This window comes from Leiobunum rupestre, chromosome 2 (assembly GCF_980474605.1).
Source record: "Leiobunum rupestre chromosome 2, qqLeiRupe1.1.hap1, whole genome shotgun sequence".
Taxonomy (NCBI): Eukaryota; Metazoa; Arthropoda; class Arachnida; order Opiliones; family Sclerosomatidae; genus Leiobunum; species Leiobunum rupestre.
The window spans coordinates 43,887,991-43,895,445 of NC_143385.1; the positions used below are offsets into that span (position 1 = coordinate 43,887,991).

Genomic DNA, 7,455 nt, shown 5'->3' on the forward strand with positions numbered 1-7,455 from the left:
GAAATTTGAGCATTTAAATATCACTGACTATAACGACAGCGTTCATCGCACGACGGGATTTAGACCTAGCGAAGTAACCTTAGCCAATGAGCATCTTGTTTGGCAAAAACTATTTGGAAAGAAAGCGAAACGAGAGGAACCGAAATTCAAGATTGGCGATCACGTGCGCATACCAAAAACCAGCAAAGTATTTCGTAAGGGATTTAGAGGATATTGGAGCAAAGAGGTTTTTACTATATCGAAGGTGATAAATAAACCCCGCCCACTCTACCATATCAAGGACAAGAATAACGAGAAAATATTGGGGTCATTTTACCCCGAAGAAATTCTAAGGGTTTTGCCATGAATACTTTTCAATTGGACGCCTTTTTAAAATGCGACCCGAGAACCAAACCTTTTTTTCTGGGCACATTTTCCAAAGATGCTTTACCTCGAGATTGTCCGAAAAAAAGCCCTTTTGTTTGGTGGCCAATGTACAAGACTCATCCACGCCGGGAAGCCACTGGATAGGAATCTTCGTCAGTGCTAAAAATAAGAAAGGACAACGCGTGGGAGATTTTTTTTGTTCTTTCGGTCAACATTTTGATGTCTACGGTTTTAAATTGGATCATTTAGCTCAGAAATGGTTTTATAATAAAAATATAATTCAAGATATGAACCAAGAAACTTGCGGTTTGCACGTTGCTTCGTGTATAATAATGAAATATATATGAACGAAGTAATTTCGCTACTGGCATTGTGTATACATTTATTTAATCACGAAAACCGATTTTGTAATCAATAGTGTTTAATAAACATGGTTTTACAAAAAACATTAATTTTCCCATTCATTAATTTCCCAATCATTAATTTCACGATCTTTAGAATACGCCCGGCGTCTTTCTTTGCGACCTTGGCGGGTTGGCAATTCCTTTCTTGTCAAGAGCGGTCCTACGAAAGGCAAGGAAACAGGTCTTTGAAAGTTGGCGTGCTATATTCATCGAGACTCGTTTCGCTTCGAGATTTACGTAGCTCAGCTCGAGCGGGCGAAGTGAAAACGTTGCTAGCGCCGTTCTTCCATCTTCCCTTTTGGTAGCCTGGAGTACTCGCAAAGTCAGGCTTGAATGGAATATTTCGTGACGTCACGAGATGCGGTGGGGCTGCAATTAAAGATTTATGGGGGTAATCAGGCGATTGACTTTCGTCCAACCCCGAAATGCCGGAGACACTCTGCCACGGTGTAGAAATTCCAGGATTTATCGGTGATGCTGGGAGGGGCCTGTTAATAGCCATTTACAGTTGGCGGAGAGGTTGCTGTACGGCTCTTTGCACCTGTTGTACGGGAGGCGCGGCGAATAGTTCATGGAGCTGATTTGGCGTTTGGGGAGGCGAAAAAACACTTGGCGAGGCGAGCGGCAGGTTACCGAATGAAACGTTAGGTACAGCGGGAGGCTGGTAGATCGCACCGTGTGCTAACTGTATCGGCGCTAACGTACTCGAAGAAGGAGGTAAAGGGGGCGGTTTTATTTGAACGGCTGGAGCGCCGTCGTAGTCTTTAATTCTGAGATACTGCGCCAACATTGCCAGATATTCTCGTAGTTTTTCTTCTTCACTACCGTCTCGAACGGATTTGTTAAGAATACTATTCATGTGTTCTTGTATTAAATTTAGCAATTTTTCGGTATCGGATAAATAGCTATCCGCGGGTAGCAAGACAAATTTCTTCATCGCGCCTGATTAATTATACGACCCAAGATTGGCGGGATGAGCGAATCGAGAATCGCCCCCCAAAAACCGCCCGTTTGCGAGACTAGAATTCTTCGTCGATAACGATCACTGAGATCTCTTTGACCTAGTTTTCTAATAGATTTTTTATGTCGTTGTAATTGCCGTCGTTTATTCTCGCCAACGGGTAAAGCTCCGCGGCAAATATAATGACAGATATTCGCGATTGAGCCAACCTGATCTCGCGTGGCGTTCTTCAGTAAAAATCGTCTTTGATTTGGGGAAGCCTTTTTCAATAAAGTTAGATACGGGCGGCTTTCTATAATTGACCTGGGCAAAGGCATTTTACAGAATGACGTAAAATTCGAATAAACACTTTGTTATATATTATGATTATTACAATAATATACATTTTACATAAAATAAAAAATTAATTTTCGGTAAATACAAGCATCGGTCCTTCTTCCATGAGGCATTGCGTTTTAACTTTTAGAAATTCGGGAGTTTTTTGTTGCAGGTCAACAACCACGTTAGAATAGGGCTTATCCGACGTTACGTAATTATAAACGTTGCTCAGAAAATTAGGGTTATGCGGAAAAATCTGACGACTTAAATGTTTTATTTCTGATGGTTCACGGGGGCTTCGGAACAGGACTATAAATGAGGCGTTAAGCGAAATGTCGCGCGAAAATCTGCCCTTACCAAAGACGTTCTGGCATAAGAATACAATACTCAGATTCAGATGATGCGAACACACGCGAAAAAGTTCAGATACCAGCGCGTTGTCTAAGCACTCGCTCGAAAAGTCGTCTAGCACCAAGATGTTGTTTTGTCTTTTGTCAAACAAATCTTCGGGTTTTTCACTAAAGAGCCCTTTGTGGAATTCAATTTCGGGGGCGAGAGTTTTTAATTCGTCAAATTGATCGTTCCAAAGATTGTAGCAATATAAAATTTTTTGGGGTGGATTGTCGAACATTAAATTTTTATTTTTCAAGAGATTAAACGTCCAGTGACTTTTTCCCGACTTACTGGGGCCAGCCAAAAGAAAGGTACAGGGGGTTTGAAATTTTAGGCGTTTTAGAGACATGAATATCCGTAGGGAATAGAAGTACCGTCTTTGAAAAATATACGTTTCGTCGTCGTAAATCCCACTAGTTTTTCGGTTTGTCTGAGATACAAGTGCCCGGTTTTTTGTCTTTTCACGTTAAAGGGAATCTCGACTCGGTATTTTAATTTGCGGTTCTCGAGCGCCAACTGCTTTATCGTGTCAAAGTTTAAGATGGTCTGATTTTTTTTAGTAAGAGTGACGCCTTTTATCTTGGTTAAAATTTTGCCTGATTCGAACAAGATAGAGTAACCCTTGGGGGCTATCGTGGTAAAAGCTTTAATGGGGGTCATTAGGATATTCATCCGTAAGTCCACCCAAGCTGCTTGATAAAGTTAAATCTAATTTCTTATCGTGTATCAGAATACAACTGTCCGTATCGCCATAGGCCAAATTAGGCCCGATTTTAGCCATAAGATTATATAATTTAATACGCCCATAAGAGGCGACGAAAATGCCCACAGTTGGGGAACCTTTACGATAAGCCGGGACGTGGTCTTCGTGATCTTTGGTCGTCACGAGAGCCATTCCGTTTTCTAGCAGTTTTAAATCGGTCAGCTCTTTCGTTTTATCAGTTAAAATTTTAACCAAGTCGGCGTAGGAATTTATAAAAGAACTATTATTTTGACGTAATTGAATTAGGTGACGCCCCCAAAGCTGGTTAAGGGAAAGCTTGCCAAGCGCTTTGAGAGCCGGGTTAGAGCTAACCTCTTCTAGGCCTATTTTTATCCCGTCCTGTTCCCAAAAGTCGTTTAAATATTTTTGTTTTTCTTCGAAGGAGTCAACGTTTTTAGGAAAACCAGCGTATTGGGTTTTCATTTTGTAAAAATCTCTGACATAATCGTCAAATAGGGGTGAATCGGAGTCGAACGTTTCGCGATAATGCTGCACTTCGTGAATTTGTAAAACTTTATAATTATATTGAAGGGATAAATAAAACTCGGGGGTAGTATACGTATCCGTAATCGCGCGTTCCGCCTCGGTATGACGACAGTCGGCTAGATTATAGAGGTCGCTTTAATAAGCCCGAAATAGAAATCGGGTTCGTAATTAAAGTTGCTAGTTAAGATTTCGGGGAGCCCTTTGGGGTAGCGCTAATTTTTGGACATGGAGACAGATGGGTACATACTGTTAAAATCGTAAAATTTAATCGGCCTCTCGGGGGTGGATTCTATATACAGTAAAAAGTTTTCAACGCCCCCGCCCCTCAGAGCGCTTCGCGAATTGATCGGGTCAGAGAAAGCCAGTTCGTCGCAAAAAGAATTTATTTCGGGGTTTTCTTTTAAAAAAGTGTCCCATTCACATTCCCATATGCTAATTAAACGCGCGTTGGGGTAATTTTGACGATAAAACTCGATTTTGTCGAGAGTTTTTAAGTAATTATTGATATTAGATTCTTTAAGTTCGTAATTGTACCCATTATGGTCAGTGTGATTGGGACACCCGTGCCAGAAACACCCGAAAAATTCCCCAATTATTAAAGGGTCAGCGCTGTAAATGTCGGGGTGGTAAGGAGCTAAAAACTTTTCTCCCTCCAACGATCGCGCCGTTTGAAACTTTACGTGCATTTTTTGCTCCAAGTAAGCCGCCCATCTGAGAGCTTTAACGGAATGCTTACCCCTGTACCCTGCTGGCGGGATAATAGCTATCGTATTTGGTTTCAGATACCGACTCAAAAATAAATCGGTTAAAGCTCCCGGTAGAGTCACGCTTTTTCCCGCCAAAATGTCGAAATTGACCTTTTCTCTAAAAAGATTTCTGAACCGCTCAACACCCCTCTGTAACAGCTTGACGTCATCAATGGCGTACTTTGTCAATACTTCTTTTAAATCAAAAACGATACATTTTTGGGCGTCGTACCAAGTTTCGAAATTTGCCAATTGGTCGGGGGTGAATTTATCTACTTCGAAAAAGGATTTTTCCGGTACGACGCCGATATAGTCTAAGGTGTCTTTTTTTAAGAATGAATACGGGAAAAATCCCTTGCTTTCGCTTAAATTAAAGGTTTTGGAGAAGCTTCTGAGAGGGGCTGGAAAATAAGAAAAGCTATCTATAAATCTTATATTGTATTTGGAAAGAAACATCGCGAGAAGTTTGCAGCCTTTAAAGATAACTTCGGGGGTTATTGACCGGGTCAGAACGCCTTTTAATACGAGTAAACTGTCAAATCCAGATCCAAAATGTGAAATGCACGTAATGTTTTTAAAAACTGGTTCGACCTTTGAATATTTGGTCTTACCCTTTTTTGCAACGACCTGACTCTCCAATAAGTAATCTAAAAACGTCTCGACGCAATTAAAGCCGGTAAAGGTACGGTAATCGTACGTTTCAGAGTACGGACTGTCTTGCATAGCGGTAATTAGCAGAACGGGTTTAATCTCGTCATTGTCGACTAAAGTTTCAAAATCAAAGTAAAGGATTCTGGTGGAATTTTCTGGTAACGTGATAGGTTGAACAAAACACGCATTTTTCGGGTGCTCAATTTTACAGTAATGACATTTCAAATCGCATACGTGGTCCCCTTCAAACTCTTTACCGCAAGTTAGGCAACGTTTGAGTTTGTCGCACGTCCCTAATTCTATATGCTTTTGGAAGCACGTATTCCCCGCAAAATATCTAAAGCAGTTGGCGCAACGTTGACTAGCTTCGGTATGCGAAACATTCGGGTCGAGACACCGCTTACAGCTAACGCCCCCCTCGCAATTGTGCTGCTTTTTTTCTTTGCTATTCCCAAAAACTTTCAAACAAAATGGACAGTACCCTATTCCCCCGAACATGGCGGCGTAAGACCTCACTACGTGAACGTGGTTTCCTAATTTAAGGGTTGAAAGTGGCCTAAATAAATTGGGTCAAAATTGGAATCGGAATCGAGTAGGATAATTTGATAATCGGGCAAGACATTTTGGAATTTCGGAATATCTTTCATTTCATCAGGACCTGGTGGAACTTTTGATAATCTGTGTAACGCTAAGGCCGCTTTTTTTGTTTTGGACGGTTAACATTACGAATGTAATCTAGATCATGCATATTAAAATTTTTGGATTGGCCTTAATTTTTTAATTCTTGGTAGTCGGCGAGGCATTGTCCTACCGCTACCGCCCTCGCAAAGCACAGATTATCAGAATTGCGAATTGGAATAAAGGTATTGCCCTGTTCAATGTAATTTTCTAAGCATTCAATAGTCCTGTTACGAATACTTTTTCGATTACTACTCATATTGGTGTCTTGCAGAAGAATTATGTAGAATTTTAGGGGGGCTTCAAAGTATAAATTCTTATGGGACTGGGCTACCTGCTCGATACCGCTTAAAATTGTATCGGCCATCAACTCGTTTAGGTTCATAAATTGGAAATTAATGGGCTCTTCGAGTTCGTCCGAACGGACCGCTATTCTGATACGACTGTAACCCTGATTTTCATCGCTAATTTCGTTTAATAAGGATTGGAAAATTTCGTTCAATTGGGTTTCTATTCGCGCGTGATTGAGTTCGTCCAAGTTTTTAAACTCGCACTTGAATTCTAAAGTTTTACATTTGTATTTTTTGGAAGTCCGAGAGATAATTTTAGTAACCGAATAATAGTTCTCAGGTCGAAACCTGGTACTTAAATCGAGGGGCTTCTTGAGTCATTGTAATTTACGAATTTCGTCGTAGCGTTGAGTCACTTCCCTAAATAACCGCAGGACGTCGTGAATGTCTCTTCTTCCGTATAGGGTCAGCGATTTTGCAAATGAGGAACCAGAATTTTTGGTCAAGCAAGTGTGACCGGTGGCCTGGCTATGGCGAATTTCTAATTTATCACCCTCAATTAGGTAAACGGCGTCTTGGTCCTTGACGTCTTCTAAGGCTGCTTTAAGCTGGGGCCTGATTCTAGTTTAACGCATACACCCTGTTTAGTCGGTTGCGGAAGACTGGATTCTACGTGCGTGGCGTAACGCCTTATATCTATATGTATTTTTTGGTCAAAGGTCGTTATCTTAACGCCCAAATCTCCGAGCTCGGAGAATTCTAATACAATATCGTGCCAAGTGGTATTCTTTGCTAATTTTCTATGTCTTGGTTAGCCCCTTTCCCAGGTTCGCATTTTTCGTTCAATAATTGTCGAGGTTTATTTTTTTTAATTACTTCGCCGACTTTGGATTTTCTAGCGTATACTTCGGGCAACTTCACTAGTGCTTTTGGGGGAGTGTCATAATCGAGCTTAATGTCGTCTCGGGCTGCCTAAGACATATAGAGATTAAAAACTAATCTCGCTTAAAAAATTTCAAAAACATAAGTACCATCTTGCTGATTGGTCGTCGGGGAGAGTGAGGGCGGTGTTCGTCGCTTCTGCGAAATTGACCGTTGCGCGGTTTCTTTTATACTGGCAAGGTAAGGGGGAAAGAACAAAATAATCGCGTGACAGTCCTATTAACAGGTGTATTCAATTTGTCAAAATGATTAATTACTTAACGAAAGCGGAATGAACCGGTTTCTACCATGACTATGCGAAAGGATTGTTCACTAACGCGGCCATTTTTCCAGCGAATGCGCGACTCAATTTAATTCGATGACATAATTAATAGGTGATTCTCTCGGTATTGTCGCTAAAGGTATTTTATTTGTTGATACTCTAACAGCGAGCGGGGTAACCTAGCAACGGCGCATT

The 7,455-nt window shown here is 41.1% G+C and overlaps 1 long non-coding RNA gene across 1 annotated transcript; it reads right to left on the reverse strand.

The window, feature by feature from the left end:
- Nucleotides 1–769: 769 nt before the first annotated feature.
- Nucleotides 770–7,130, reverse strand: LOC149957580 (uncharacterized). Its single transcript, XR_016478237.1, has 2 exons — nt 7,088–7,130; nt 770–1,139 (listed from the first exon to the last, which is right to left on the reverse strand). It is a non-coding gene; the product is annotated as an uncharacterized LOC149957580 (long non-coding RNA).
- Nucleotides 7,131–7,455: the final 325 nt, after the last annotated feature.